Raw genomic sequence first — 16,188 nt, forward strand, 5'->3', positions numbered from 1 at the left:
AAATATGTTTGATTATTTACTAAAGGCATAATGGCCTGGAGACTGAAAACAAAGAGTGGGACTGAAAACCAGATGGCAACCAATATAATTTAGACAGCCTACATATCGAATCTTTAGGGTACAGAAAACTCCCACAGTGGAATCTTTTTAAGCAGTAGAAAAATCCATATGTGCTACTTTCCCAGTTACTGTAATTCCAAATAAATGCCAGAGCTGTGACTTTAAAAATACCTTAGATCAATGTCAGGAACCATTTATGTGTAACACTTGAGTTTAAGTGGCCTCAGAATGCCAGTGAGAGGGGAGGAGCAGGAATGGGGTCTCACACCAGCTCTGTGCAGAAGCCCCCACCACCAGATTTGCCACTTGTGTTATGAAAGAGTCCATAGAAAGCTGATAATGCATGAGAGCACAAGCTCATGGGATGGATGCTGCTGGTACTACGTGCCATAGTTGAATTCTAGGGTGTTATGGTGCCAGGGAGTGTAAAAGGACCATTTCAGACAGGGACAATCATCTGATTACAGGCACAGAACAGACTGTGAATAGCAGCTGCCAGTGGCCCCAAGCAGAATTATCAGAGATATTTGTATAGATTGCTTTGCTCTTGGCTGGTTAGTCTCGAACTGAGGTAGAGGAGTTTTCTTCAAGTATCAGAGATACATGGCAGCACTAAAGTCATTGTACACAAAAATGAAACCCTAGAAATGGGAAACAGGACTAGACAGAGACAGTCACCATCTAGAACTTTGAAAAGGAGGAGGAAAATGGAGCAACCCTCACTCCAGACCACCTGCACATTGCAGGTAATCTGCATGAGGGGGAATAAGAAACCATGTCAACTATAGGTGAAAAAGATTCTTCTACATCCCCACATCCTGCTAAACAGACCTTTTCTTGGACTTATGTTTATACCAGGCTAATATTTGGAGTGGGAAGGATAAGAACATGAGTTTGGATGGATTCAACAGTTTTAGAATATTGTCTCTTGTATTTCTTGTTGCAGCTGAAAGCCCTGAAGTATCCCTGTGCACTGGGACTCTGGGATGGCACTTGTTCCTTCAACAGAAGTTCACAGGCAAGGAGGGCAGGGCATGTGCCACCATATGCCAGCTGCTGGGAAAGGACTTTGAAGAAGCAAAAATTGTCATCACCTCACAAGAAGAGTTGTGTCCTCCCTCCCACTGAATCCCCACAGTGATCCTCAAGGGTAAAAAAGAGGTAAACCTATATCTTCATAATATCTTCATACATCCATTAGATGACATTCAAACAAGGAGTGATGTCCATATGCTTCATGAGAAGCCTACAACTCTCTCTTGTTGAGAAGACTCTCCAGGAGGGCAGCTGACAATTCCTGCAGTGATAACCTTGTTCCCTGTTGTTACAGACCATGAGGTGTTTAATGTCTTGTTGCTGCTCTACATTCACCATCTTCTCTCCAGGGAGACAGTGCTGCTGCTTCCCTCAGGATCAGACCAGAACCCAGGTGGGTCTCCTTTGCAGAATCCCTCATGCAAGGTTCCTTTGCTCTTACCCATTTTGAATGCTCTTAAAGCCTTGGAAGGCCATGGAGTGTGAGCAGACCTCAAACCCATATGACACTGTGCTGACAACAAGCAGCTGTCTGGTTGCAGCTTTGGCAGAATCTGTTGGTGCTGTTTCCACCATCTCCCTCACCAGGTTATTTTTTTGGGTAACGTAATAATTTTTCTTACACGTAACATGCAACTCTCGGAAGTTTAATTCTGTGATAATTTTATGTTCCCATTAGCAAGTAGCAATAATTGGTTCCTGTTCTTTTCTTCATTTTAATTTTTCACTGTCTTAGGTGCAGAGACCTCTGGGCAGCAAAAATAGGAAGAAACTAAAAACAGAATTAATGAGAAAAAAACCAACATGCATCAGTATAGAGCCCATATCAGGAAATTCTTAAAATCCCATCCTCTCACCTCAAGAAAGTAATTTCAAACACTTTAAAGATAATTAAATCAAGTAAAATATCTAGAATAGCCTCAGAATTACTACTGTGTGAAAGGATCTGGGAGGTGTCAAATATCTCCCACCAAACACATCAGATGGCTTCCAAAGCCCTAATTCCTGGGATGTATGAATAAAATTAGAACGTGTGAGAGATGAGAAGTATTGTTCCACTCCCTAGGATGGTGGGGATAACATGGACTCTTGCATGACATCAGATAATCAGATTTTAAGGAAGCTGCAGGTAAACTGAGAGCAGTCTGTATTACAGCAACAAGAAAATGTTTTAAGAAAAGATGACACTTGAGAAAGTCATTAGAAAAGGCTGAAAATGTTTATTCAGACTAAAAAAGAAAACAAAAGAATCAGTACACATAAGTCTTCTGGTGGGTAAAAGACTGCTGAAGTCTGCTAAGCAAGGGCTAAACTGTTCTTTTGTAGGCCTTGGAGAAAATAATAAAAGAAATCTGTCAACTTTGCAATAAACATGACAGAACCCAGTGCTACAACAACCTGGAAAATGTGCTGTGTGGGATCTTCTAGTTCACTGTCTGGCTCTCCTTTCCAGTGTCAAGTGTTTGGATATAATAGTGTTGAGGCAAAGACTGATATATCTATGACTGTGTATCCCATCTGCTTTTCCACTTGAAAAAAGGAAAGATTTTTTTTTTCATTTCAAGCAGCTTTTCCTTGAACAGTATGTCCTCCTTGCCTACCTTTTCCTCCCACTCCTTAGTCATCTTCCATTGCTTTCCAGCCACATGTATGGATTTATGTGACTCGGATGGAGTGGTTGTACTGTACATCATTTGTCATGTGTGTAAAGTTACAAAAGTTATCTCTTGATTATAGTCCTCTGGTTTCTAAATTTGGTGGCTTTTCACTGCTGTGTAACAAGTCCCTATTCATTTACCCCACTGCTTGATAGAAGGGATGGAAAAAGAGGTAAGAAAGTTTGTGAAAGGCTTTGCCTTCCAGAGTAGCACAGATGCTTTGCACAGTCACAGCTAAAAAGCAGCAACTGGTATCTCAGAGGAACATCACTCCCTTCGTGGGTGAGAGAACTGGCAAAACCTCTGACTATTGGGAAGTCTTATGAAAAGAGCTCTTTCAGGAAAAAAAGCAAGAGGCTTATTTACCATTCACTTCCATTTTTATTACAAAATGTTATGCTATTTCTGTTTCTGGAGCAGAGGAATTAACAGTCTTCTCAGACACCTACGATTTGCTTGTAGAGAAGGGAAGCTCATTATAAAGAACTCAAATCAACTGGACATAGGACTTGAAAGTGTAGTGAAAGAGAAAACAATGCTTTACTAAGGTATATTACAGACTATATGAAGTACTTACTGATATAAATGATGTTATATTCAGCTCAGAGAAGTCATCTAAATAAGAGCTGCCTTTCTTATTCTTAATTTATTGCGTTATTTGGATTACAAAATCTTTAAAGATTATTTATACTACAGCTAATTCAATTTCCCTAGAATAGGGCCAAAAAAATCCCATTCTTTTCCCTTGTATTTAAAGTTTTCTGGCAAAGAAAAGGGAAATGAGGTCCCATATGATACCAGTGGAAGACGGTTCCTCGTCCAGCAGGTCAGGAAAGACAGTAGAAAGCTGATGAAGAAGGGAGGGTTGCACCAGTGTAACAGAGCAGCAGCCAGGCCTGTCCCTTTCCTAGGCATCGAGGGGACTGACAGCACCTCAGGCAGGGACAGACAGACTCCTGTAACTGAGTCCTACAAGGCTCCTGTCACAGCCTGGGCTCACCACCATGATCCTCAGCACTTGCCTGTCTCACAAGACAGAAGAAGGAGCTAAGAGAGAGGTCCTGGGGCACTCTTTTCCCCAGATTCCTCTAGGTTTTTGCCTTTTCCCTTAGCTCATGCTATTTTTCTGCTCTGCTGGACAACCTGTGTGATTGCTTACATGAAGCCTAAAGCCACCCTTGCCCTCTACTGGCACCCTGTAGAAACACAGGAGTGCACCAGGCAACAGATCCATCTCTTCAGCTAGCCAAAATCCCTGGGCAGGAGGAGAGGGGGTGCACAGGTTCCCTGCAGTCCCTCATGGGGTGAGGAGCAAACCTGTGCAAACACTCTGTGAGCAGCTTCCTACAGCACCTGTAGCAGTGGCATCCTGGTGAGACAGGGCACAGCAACCCTTCTGCTCGTTCTGTCCTGATGTTTGCAAGGGGAAAACCTGTCACTGATTAAAGTGGAATCTGATTTCAGGTTATTTATGAACAAACCAGTCAAGAAAACAAGAAGCATCTCTGCCAAATGCTGTTCACAGTGTTTGCTTCCTTCATTTCTAAGGAAGGTGCAGTCCAGTTGGTTTGTAAACTCAGGGAACATGAGCAAGAGTGGTCTAAGAAAATTGCTTGAATGGCTACCATGGCTGTGCAAGCAGGCTGGTAATGTTTGGTAGCCCTTTTAACACAAGGGTCACAAGTGTTTGAACATACTGTAGGCTTGAAGTGTTGCACTGAATCCTGCTGGAAAGCCAGTGTTGGGGTAGGATGCACTGGCTGCACCAACAATATGTAGAAATCTGAGACAAAGCAGAAAAAGAATTGTATTCACTTGAAGATATGTGACACTTCAGCTTGGCAACAGATTACTGGATAAATGGAGTCAGCACATCAGCATCACTGAAAATGTAGACCATAGAATCAGTGTTCAGGCTGACCGATTCCTAGAATCACAGAAGCATGGAATGGTTGGGGTTGGAAGGGTCCTTCAAGATTTATTTAGTTCCAACCCACCCTGCCATGGGCAGGGACAACTCCCCCTAGACCAGGCTGCTCAATGCCCCACCCAGCCTGGCCTTGAACACTGTCAGGGGCAAGGCACTCACAACACAATCCTGTCTTGTAAGGTTTGGATGGATCTTTCATATCAACCCCAGCTGTAAAATCCAATAGATTCAATTCCTGATAAATACACTATGAAAAGACTCACAGACTAACAATAGCCATCTAACTACTGCAAATTACTTTATATTAACTTGTTAAATAAGCTGCTGTTGGTCACTATAATTTTCTAAGATTCAAAGTATTGAAAATAAATATGGAACTATAAACAAGTAATAATTTTCAGAAAATAATCGTTCTCTTCCCTTAGTTTGTTTGTCCATAATAACAAATAGCATTGTACACCTTCAGCAATGGCACAAATAAATAGAAAGCAACAGTTATTTTATTGAAGAAGAAATGTTCAAATGGCAACTGCTATTCAAAACTTGTGATGCCATTTGTTTTCTTTAACTGTATATGTTTAGATCAAATTTATCAAAATAACTTATTTTTATAAAATCTGATCTTGTCTTAGAAGAGCAATTGGAAAACCTGGATTATTCTTTGAGACAGTGTCAATGTGCACATTACTGGGGATATATGTGCATGCCATCTGCCAAGATCAGACATTTTGCCTTGCCCAAAGCCACAGAGCAGTGCCACTGGGGTTCCAGTCTCCTTAGCCACTCCCAGTTTCTCTTCTAGTGTGCTTTTCTGCAAGTCATTTTGATCAGTCTCCAGCCTCCATGTTTAAGATGGAATTCCCTTTCACCTCTTTAAATCTGCTTCTGTTTTTTTGTACCCTCAGATGCTCCAAACCAACTAAACATCTCTCAACACCTCAAAGTTAGCAGGGTCTTCAAGAGGAGCTTTCTGCTCGGGTCTTTGTCTGAAGAAGCTGCCATTGTGGTGGTATATCACCCTTGAGCCACAGACAGGGAGCCTCAACGTTGCTGTTGGATCCTGATTCAGCACTAAATCAACTTGATTTTTCCTCTGCTCCACCTGGAAAGGTATCTTTGTCCTGCTCATGACTTACTGCCATACAAGCATTTACCTTGAAACTATCTGATCTATGAACATCTGACTTTACAGTAACAAACCCTTCCCATGATGTTGCTACTCAAATTTATGTCTGAGACAGACATGACCAGGACTTCACCAGATCCTCTGAGCACCTAATGCAAATAATTTGCATTCCATATACTCCTTTGTAACTGCATAAGTCTTTGCAGTAACAGATAATGTTCTTTGGAAAATGTTTTGGCAGACCACTGTGTTTACCTTTGCATCCCAGACATCAGTCCTATGTGGCATTGTCCTTGGATGCTCTGGTGGCTCACAAAAAGCTCATATACCTCAAAAAGCAATCAAGACCTCAGTATAATTTTAAAATTTGTTTCTTTTCTATCATTGCTTTTCATATGGATTATAAGGAATTTGTTGAACTAATTTTCTACCAAAATCAAACCACAGTGCCCATGGGTCCTGTAGAAATGTTTGCTCCTCTGAACTAAAAGATGTAAGTGTCTGAGATACTCCATCCAGTTACCCTAAAGGCCAGACCTTCCTTTTGCTTTTGAAGACCTTTAGAAATGTCCCATACTAGGACTGGTGAATGAATGCAGGTGCTCAGCTATTTACTTCATGTTGATCCTTATCTCCACCTTCTGGTCTCCCACCCTTTCCAGCTACGGATGTTTGTCTTGTCTGCAGCATGGAAGAAGCAGTAGAGAAGCACTGTTTTGGGATATGGATATTCACAATACCATCAAGCTTCACTACAGAAAAGATCTGAGGCTTTTGGTGAGTTTGCATTAATTGCCAGTGCCTTCATGGGAGAGGCAGCCCATTGGCCAATGAATTACATAGCTCAAAATACATTAAAAATGAGTAAAAATATAATCTTATTTATCAAATAAACATCTTCTGGATTACTTGTTTTCTTGCCTGTAATAAGCTCCAAATGCACCCTGCTTTCATAGTATCTAAGAAGTGACATCTTAGGTAATTTAATTTTAATAACAGCAGAGAAACTGCATTTTTTCCCCCCAGTTTTTGTATTAGATAACAATATCTTTCAAATTGGACCTTTGGTTATTAATTTCTTCAATTACAAAGGAAGAGAACTTATTTTCCTGTGTAATTCACAAATGAGGCTTTTGTTCACTGGTAGCAAGGGTTCCCAAGACGAAAGCAAAAGGCATCTGGTCTATTGAAGTCGGCAGCAGAACTCCCACTGCCTGCAGCATTGTCAGAATTTCAGGCTGAGGATCAGGCATATCCTAATCTGTCCTGATCTTTAATGCAAAAGACTGGTAAAACAGCATTTAAAGTTTTATCAGATTAGACACACACATACTCAACAAATCAAAGGCCTTTTAAAGATAAAATTTGTGCCTCTATGAGGCCTGAGTCATAATGTCTGAATGTTTGGAGACTGTGACTTAATTCCGCTGAGAGGGATACCTTGTTCAGGCTAATGATCTCACTGGAGCTGATGCCTGAGGAATCGTGCTGGCAGCAGCAAAGCACAAGAGGCAGTTTACCTCAGCAGTCTGATGTAGCAAAAGTTTGGCAGGTCTGATTCCCCACTGACTCTTCAGATTCACCAACTCCCATCAAATTCGGTATTTTGTTCCCTCTCTCTTGTTGCTGTTCTATGTATAATAAGGAGGTTTGCTTATGTGTTCTATAAACATGTATTAATAACTTAATCTTTGCACTTGATAGATGTAAAACCATCAATTTGCTTGGAGCAACTCAACAAGGTCATATCCAAAGCAATAAAGTTTCTCCCTTTTATCCTTCCTATCAAGGAAGTACATTCCTGGTTTCTTTCCTTTGGGAACAAAATACAGCACGGACAGAAACAAATAACTAAAATACAGTGTGGGGAGAAAAAAGTAACTTTTTTCACTTGTTGAAAACTTGTTTTTGCTTAGTTTGATAACAGGTCTGCACTTGAGAAAGGCCATGTTTCAACTCCCACTGACAAATGCACAAGAGGTGCACCCTTACTGCTCTGTAATTGTACAGTGAAAATGTATGTCTGGCCTGCATACTTTCTGAATTGTTTCTCATCCTGCTTCTAAAAGAAAGGGCAGAAAATAAAAATGCCAGGGCAGAGAGTATCTTTGTCTTCTACACAATCAGGCATATTCCATGGGCCTCACAGGTACCATTTTCACAAATATATCCAGCTTCCCTTTAAAACTAATGAGAGCTTTTGGCCCGAGAAGAAGGTTGTTCCAAATTCTCATTCATTTCAGGTCTGGAAATCTGTTTCCCAGCAGAGATCTATTTTTGACCTCTTCTTATCTATTTTTAGTAAGCTAACCTTATCCTTTAGCTTAAGTATTCTCTTCCTTTCGAAGTGTTACGGTCCAGTGTATTTACTTACAGTAATTGTATCCCCACTCCACTATTTTGTGCTTATTTTGTTAGACTAAACAAGCTGATATCCTTCATCTTCTCCTTAACCAGCATATTTGTCTTTTTCTGCTCCACTCCAGTGTGCACAGCAGTAGTCAGGAATTTTTATAGATTAAAGCTCATCAAATAAAGATTCCTTTTTCACACCAGGAAATTCAACAAGGAATACTTTATTATAGCAATAAACTCTAGGTGCTACTATTATCTACACTATTGCTATTTTATCGATAGCAATAAATGGTACTCTATCTGCTTTTCATACTCTAATCAACAGATGCTTTTAGTTTTCTTCTCTCCTTTCAAGGGAAATGCATCAAAGTCAAAGCATCATTTTGTGTCTTCAGTTTACTGATTCTCATTTTTTCCAGCTAGAATCATAACCCTGGAATCAAAATCACTTGTTTCTTTATGCTTCACACTGTGTTTTCATATTTTTAACACACTTCAGTGTATGAGAGCTGACATCATATTTTAGGTCAGACTTAAGTCAAATCTGGCTGAAATTTCCTGAGCTTCTCTAGGGGAACAAAACCAAACCCTGGATATTCCAGGAAACATCCCCACAAGCAGCAGAATGGAGATTAAAAGCAAACATTTAATCTGAAAAACAATTCTTTTTGTATCTCAATCACAGAGACAAATCAGCCAAGCTTATGTCAGTCCTGTGCATGCTGCATGACTTCTGTGAGCCTGGAATATGTTATTTGGTGTGGAATCTGTTCAGATCTGCCTTCACTTACCAAAAAGTCAGTTTCCAAACACTGTGATTGCAAGGGAAAGCCGAACACAGGCTGATGCATTGGTATTTGCTACCTGAAAAATGGCTCTCTAAGCTACTCTGCTCACCTTAGCAGATATCTGAGTGTTAGTGCCTTGTGGTCAATGACTTACTGGTGAATTTTAGGAAGAAGAACCGACAAACTTGTTTATCATCCTCATCCTGCACTGTCTCCCTCCCTCACAGCTGCTTAAATAAGCAGCTGTCCTCATTTCAGCTCTATCTCCTTTTGATAATTCTGCAATACCGTCATATTTTTTCAACCTAGTTTTGAAGCACACTGAAGTTTTGAAAGTGTGGAGAATTGATAAACCAAATTGCACTTCTGCATGGAAATATTATTTTACCACCTTTCTCAAATGTATGCTTAGTTCAGTAAACTCAGCAGCTGAGTTTTCTCTTTCAATTTGATAAATTCCCAAATCTAAACACCTTGCTGTAAAAATCGATCTAATTTGCTAAAACAATAGCTGATTTACGTAAACATCAGGTATGGCTGCACTGCCAGGATCTTTGTGATGATGACTTTTGGTAATGGAACATCATTTTCCTGTCATAAACTGCTTCATGTGACAATGATAGCAAATCTCCGAGAACTCAGTGTGAGAAACAAAACATGAATTTCACTGGCAAACAGATGAAAGCTACTTCTTTCTTTTTTTCTTTAACTTCACTCAGTGAATGTACTGTAAGGAAATCTTAAGGCTATACAGTGATAAATATTGATAATACCAGAAATTAAGTTCCACCAAAATGTTCATCCTGTAAACCTCTGCAAAGATAAAAAGTATTTAGAGATGTGCCTGGCTATGGTATTATCCAACATTTTTCTTCATGCCTAAAACTCAAGACATGAAAATATTTGGGAATCCTTTGGGAAGAAGGGAACATCAGCATCAGGGAATCCTGTTCTTCCAACAGCTCCCAACACCTCCAAATGAAACTTAAAAGTTTCCTTAACTTATAAACCTATCACAAGGATAATCTGAGTATTAACCCACACTAGATCATCCTTCTAGTCCCCTGGAGATAGATGGTTTTGCTTGTGAGAGTTCCTTATTCCTACAAAGAATTTATGTCTCAAAAAGACTTTTAGAAGTGAGGATTTGGCTTTGAGTCTTGTAATAACTGCTGAGTATACATCATGGAGATACTCATCAGGCCCTTTTATATATATATATGTATATATATATATAATATATATATATTTCAAAACACCTGCAGGAAGAGAATGCAACAGGCAGAAGGAATATTGGGAGAGGCTCTAATGGAGCTTGAAAGGAGACACCAGCTCTTACTGACTCTTTCCTATGGCATGTGTGACTCTTGCAAAGACTGTGTTTGCTTCCTTCCATGTATCACCAGGCTTGAGTTGCCCACCCTATGTTATTTTAATTAGCAGATAGAGCAAGGGCTCTTTGGAGTGCCAGGTGCAGCGAGTCTTGGAGAATCCTGGCTCACTGGGTAATTTAGAACACATTCTAGTACATGTCTGTGCTTCAGTGGTCCCAGCTGAAAAAAAGAGTAGAGTACTTGAATTTTGCCCTGTTGTGAAGTGCTTTGAAATCTGCTAGATCAAAAGAGCTTCAAAGCAAAGAGCAGTGTTATCAATATTATCACTTTACTGTGTTGGCAAACTCCTCATATCTATTGCTAATTTCTGATTGCTTCTTGTCCCCATCTCTCCAAAGTGACAACTACAGAAAAGGCAGGCAGATACCACGTATCTTATCAGCAGTTTCAGGTGGAAATGGAAGGGGGAGAGCTAGAAACAAAGCAGGGAAAATCAGTTTGCATCTCCAGATGAGATGAGTCTTCGCTGGCTCCTGATGTCCATCTAACCTGGACATCACCTAAAGGTTAATTTCAAGCTGAGAGAGCACCACAGCCTTCAGTACCACGGCTGAACTTCCATGTAGTTGTCAGTGTAACTGACAGAGACAGTAAATTATGGCTCCCCAGTTTAGACTGAACTTGCTGGTTCTTGCCATCTGCAGGAACATGTCCTGAGCACCAAGTGATTTAGAGCAATGCTCTGAATAATCAAAGGAATAATGTGTGCACCCACTGCTGTATTATACTGATGCATATGATAAATGAATTGACCTGTAATTTCCTGCAGCATTAGCTAGAGCAAGTATTTCCTTTTGTAGACTGTATTTATGGAAACTTGACTGTAGCAGGTCAGAATGACTTGATACATGGCTGATGCAACCAAAGATCTTTTTAAAGTCAGACAGGCCGGGAAGAAGCTTTCCTCCCATCAGGCTCAAGCATTGTTCTGTCACTTCATCTTCTGCAACTATGAGAAATCCAGGTGTCTGGTCATTGTCAGTCACACCACAATCATGCAGGGATAGTCACAGCTGAATTATTTGCAGCAGTCAAGACGTATCTATTCAGAAGTGCCTTTGAAAGGATCATCCCAGGTCAGTGATGGTAAAGCAGTAGCACTGGTATCCAGTTCAACACAAGTAAAATTTGGACCAGCCATTAGATTCAATAATTTTTAAGAGCAATTTGGTAGTGAAAATCAGAAGAATTTACTGCCATTGCTCTAAATAATATTTTTTTGAGATAGACAGTACAGAAGTGTATCTATGTATAAGGAGATTCATACTCTTATCTGTTTGGGAAACAAGAGCAACAATTCATATAAGAAAAAATAATATACTAAAGGCAACTATCATCTACCAGCTGATGTCTCTGTGAGGCTAAAATAAATTAATAATCTTTCTGATTACAGACAGCCTTTAAAAAAACAGGTGCTCAGTATCAGTTGTTCTAATTCATAAGATAACTTACATAAAATCCCCAAAGTCCTTATTGAGCCCAGGCTCAGCCTCCCATGTGCCCCACCAGCTGTGCTGTGCTATCAGGTACCTGCTCTGGACAGTCTCTAGAAAACAGGCAGCAAGATTAAGTATTACCTGAGCAAACTTCAGTGCAACTATCTTTATTTAAACAGTTCACTGCAGTAATTTCACACCCCCCTCCCCCCCGCATTTGTCTCACAAGCAGGGGCTGGGGAAAACATTCCCCGCCCTCAGACAGAAGTCATTTTTTGAGCGTGAGTTATCCATATTTTGAAACTTTGTCTTATGAGTAACCCTGTAGAGCTTCGTCATGGTCCAGCCCAAATGTCCAATTCCAGCAAATTCCTGATATGCCACCCTACATCCCCTGCACTTCCCTTTAATTGCTCTTCCCTTCTGCCCCCGACCACACCACTGGGAGGGTTTGTTAATAATGGGAGAGAAACGGAGAGACTCCAAGGGGCTGGTTTTGTCGTATCCCTGGCTCTGAACCCTGCCCTTCCTCCCCTTCCTTCCTCCCTCCTGCTTTTCATCTTGGTGCAAAAGGAAGTGGCATTTGGCTGTAAAATCTTCCGTTTTGCCTCCTCTAGGGCAGGATTAACCAGTCTTCCTCGCACTCCAATCCATCCTCTAGCACATGACAGGCAGCTTCATCACCCTCCACCTCCCACTATTTCCCTCTGCGCCCACAGCAGGCAGTCACCATCAGCATGTATCCTGATGTGTCCTGACTTGGCTGCACCTTGCTAACCATAAAAAGCCAAACCCAGCGAATCCACAGAAGAATGCCTCCATTCGAAACTGAGAAATTGCACCAGGCAGTGTGTCTGGAAAAAAAAAAAAAAAAAAAAAAAAAAAAAGAGAGAGACGTTTCTATTCCTTTGCTACAGCCAGGGTCTGCCAGATGTTTTTGCAAAGTTCACAGCACCACCTATACAGATGCTTCTTCCCTCTTCCTCTTTAACTGTGCTCAGAAGAAACCAGACACCAGGCTGCTGTCATGGTCTCAGCACTGCAGTGGCAAAAGCTTACCAGTGTATATGCAATAAGCCTTCTTTTTTCTGCCACCTCAATGTAAAATAGCCCTCTTCTGCTTAGTAAGTATTATCAAGAAATTTTGGACTGAGATCACCACTGCCTTACTAAGAAATATACGATCTCCACCCAAATGGAAAGAAAGGGTGATTGCTCCTTGGGGAAGGTGACTCAAGGTTTGGTGGCAATGCAATGTGCCTTTTGATCACTACGTTAAACAAACAAAGTCAACAAGGGAGAACGCCAGTATTCCTTCTGCAGGAGAGGACGTTAGCAGTGCTGCCAAACACTTGCACAACAATTGTGACTGACAGATGCCCAAATGCTGTGTAGGAACAAGGAGCAAAAAAAATAATCATAATCATTAGCAAATATTTGAAATACGCCGGTGTTATTAATCCTGCTTTAGTGATTGTTAAATAGTGGTATGCAAAATTAAGGAATCAATCCTGCTGCAGAGCAAAATTTAGCAAGACAATCGCAAATAAATGTCACATAAACACCCAGTCCACTTATGTTCAATTCAGGCTTATTGGAAACTTTATTCTGTATGTATCTCCATTGACTTTTATCGTGTTGAATAAATGGAATTGGAAGGAAGTTCAATTAATTCACAGGTTGCTGGACTGAAATGTTATCTAAACCTATCAGCACAAATAGTTGCCTATCTTGTTGGGAAGAAAAGTATTTTAAACTTGAAGTAATTCAAGTAACTACAGTGTTATAATGAAGCAGAAATATTCAGTTAATAAGAGCTTTCCTGGTCTATGTACAGAACATCCCAAAATTTCAGTGTCTCAAATTTACCCAAAATTAACACAATCTAAAAGTGTGCTCCTGGTGACATAGACCTTCCAAATCTTTTGACAAAGGCGCCACAATTCACAACTGATATCACAAGTTGCAGTCATCAAGAAGTATGATAAGAACTGTGTGGAAGGTGGAAGAAATTTGAAGGAATATATTTATTCCAGATGAAAGCCATCAGCTCGTCAGATAATAGATTTTAAACATAAAAGAATGTCATCAAGTACTCTCCATGTCCAGTACAGGCAGGACACAAAAGTGAAGAGATCAGCACTCATCTGAAGGATTGAAAAGAGCTTTAGAAGTCTAGGAATAAGCTACATAGCCCATTTTGGGGACTCTGATTTTGGAGGTTTTTTTAAAGATCCCTGTGCCAGGGAACATTTAGGTTCAGATATTTCTATCTGGATCAAACAAGCTGTAGGTGACACCTTGAGGTCCTCTTAGATTTAAACTTCTGTGATTCCAAAATATTTTTCTGAGTTTCAATTTTGAACATTTACCATTTTTGACCTTTTTTTTTTTCCCAAAAGAAATCAAATAATTAAAAAAGGCTATTTCATGCTGCCTTGGCTTGACAGAAGCACAGAAAATATTGCTGTGAGGCTTTTCCATAATCAGGAAGTTTTCTTAGGTTATTTAGAGTTGCTGTCCCCCAGGCTGAGCACTGCAGACTATGGGATGGCTCCTCAACAGCAGCAGCCATGGCAGCTGCTCTTGTCCCTGGACTCCACCTGTAGCTTCTGTGTCTTAGTATACAACTAATATATATTAGTTATTTATTTAGTTTAGTCATCACAGCTAGTGGAAGCAACATATATGAAATGTGCTTTAAGTAATAATCTAAAACCAAGTAGGATTTAAGCCCCATAGATAATATTGTTACAGTAAATTCTTTGTCAGTCCCCAAAATAGCACAGCGTCTGAGTGACTTCAAAACCTGAAGGATTGGGACGGTGTGATAAAAGAGTTTACTGAAGACGAGGTACCTGTCTAGCACTATGAGAGGGCTGATGAAATCTGACAGGGAGCAGGGGTGGCCATTCTGTCCTTAATTGCCTTGTTGTTTAAGTTAGTTCAAATCACACCAAAAAGAACGGGCAACTTTTCCCAAAATTCTGAGGAGATGAAGTCTATTTCCCCAGTCAACAATGACTCCAAGGAATGTACATCTCATCCACACATACATCATCATCTCGAAATATATGTGTTTGTGGAGGAGACTCAGTGATCCAACTGACAGCTGATCTGAAGATGTGGGATTACAGCGTGTGTTGACCTGATTCAAGAAGCTCGCCGCTGGGGAAATCTTGGAATAGAAAATGTCAAATGACGTGATCAAATCTTTAATTAAAAATCAGAGATCCAGGAATGTTTTACATCTGCTATTCTCAGCCTCTGGAGCATCCAAATATCTTCTATAGATGGTAAAGCTCACGTCCATGCCAAGCTGTGTGTGCTCTGCCTCTCATGCTCTCAGCTCAGCTTTGTGAAGCACTTGCCATAAAGTTGGTGAGAACAGAGCAAGGAGCCATGCCAGCTGATGAGCACCATGGTCTAGGAGAGGGGCTGGTGACTCAGGAGAAGTAGTACTTGCTTGGGGTGTTGTTTGGATTAGGGTGTCTGAGTCAAATCCTGTGCGAGGAAGAGTGCACCATATCCTGCATTCATATTGCTCTTACATCTGGAAACACTACAGCATCAGTACAAAGGCTGGGAGAGGATCATTGAGGTCACTTCAGTCCTGAGAGCTCACGAAGCTGCAAGCACAGCTCCAAAGTACAAGACCAGGGCCAAACACTTAACACAGTGATTCCCATCAGTGAGCAATGCTGGATGCAACAATGCCTGAGCATTTGGCTTTCAGGTCTACATACAGTGGCAGGATCTGAACTGTTTTCTGCTGTCTTTTTCTTGTCTTGTACTACGTGCATCAGTGAGAGAGACCACAAAGAAGTTGGAAAATAAGCTAAGAATTATTCTCCACTGAGTCATGGTATTGAAACAACAAGGACATAAACGAAAATCCAAGCATGCAATAATGTGGTTATATAATGAATGCAGCAGTAAATAACACTCATTAATGGCATTTCTATAGTTATGATTAGCCACCATAATATGGTAGTCTTTAGGCTGCTTTACTCCAGGTTCAGGCAGCTTTAAGCTCCACAAAAGATGCAGCCTGTGGAATAATGAACAGAATTTTGTTGGGATACCTATTCCCTTGGCTCCCACTCATTCTTGTGTGAATGATGGTAACCCTGGAAGGGTTGTTTCAATTTCTAGGAGGCTCATCAGTGTGTTGGTAACGAAAATGCTGCCCATGCCCAGGTCGTGCCTCTGTACCCAGAGTCAGAGAGCAAATGATGAGGTGTGGGTGGGCAGCAGCTGATTCAGTCCTGGGCTGAGCTAATTCTCTGTGTTCATTACAGCCTCTGCCATACCAGAGCTGGATTTGAATGGAAGGTAAAGGCCCCTGAACTGGTACCTGAAAGGAGCACTCAAGCAATTCCAAATCAGGTCATCTAAAAAGACCA

The 16,188-nt window shown here is 40.7% G+C and overlaps 1 long non-coding RNA gene across 1 annotated transcript; it reads left to right on the forward strand.

Moving 5' to 3' along the window:
• Positions 1-1,024: 1,024 nt before the first annotated feature.
• Positions 1,025-5,783, forward strand: LOC148224262 (uncharacterized). Its single transcript, XR_015802850.1, has 3 exons — positions 1,025-1,221; positions 1,391-1,489; positions 5,589-5,783. It is a non-coding gene; the product is annotated as an uncharacterized LOC148224262 (long non-coding RNA).
• The last annotated feature ends 10,405 nt before the right edge of the window (positions 5,784-16,188 follow it).

This window comes from Sturnus vulgaris, chromosome 3, assembly GCF_052056855.1.
Source record: "Sturnus vulgaris isolate bStuVul1 chromosome 3, bStuVul1.hap1, whole genome shotgun sequence".
Lineage (NCBI taxonomy): Eukaryota > Metazoa > Chordata > Aves > Passeriformes > Sturnidae > Sturnus > Sturnus vulgaris.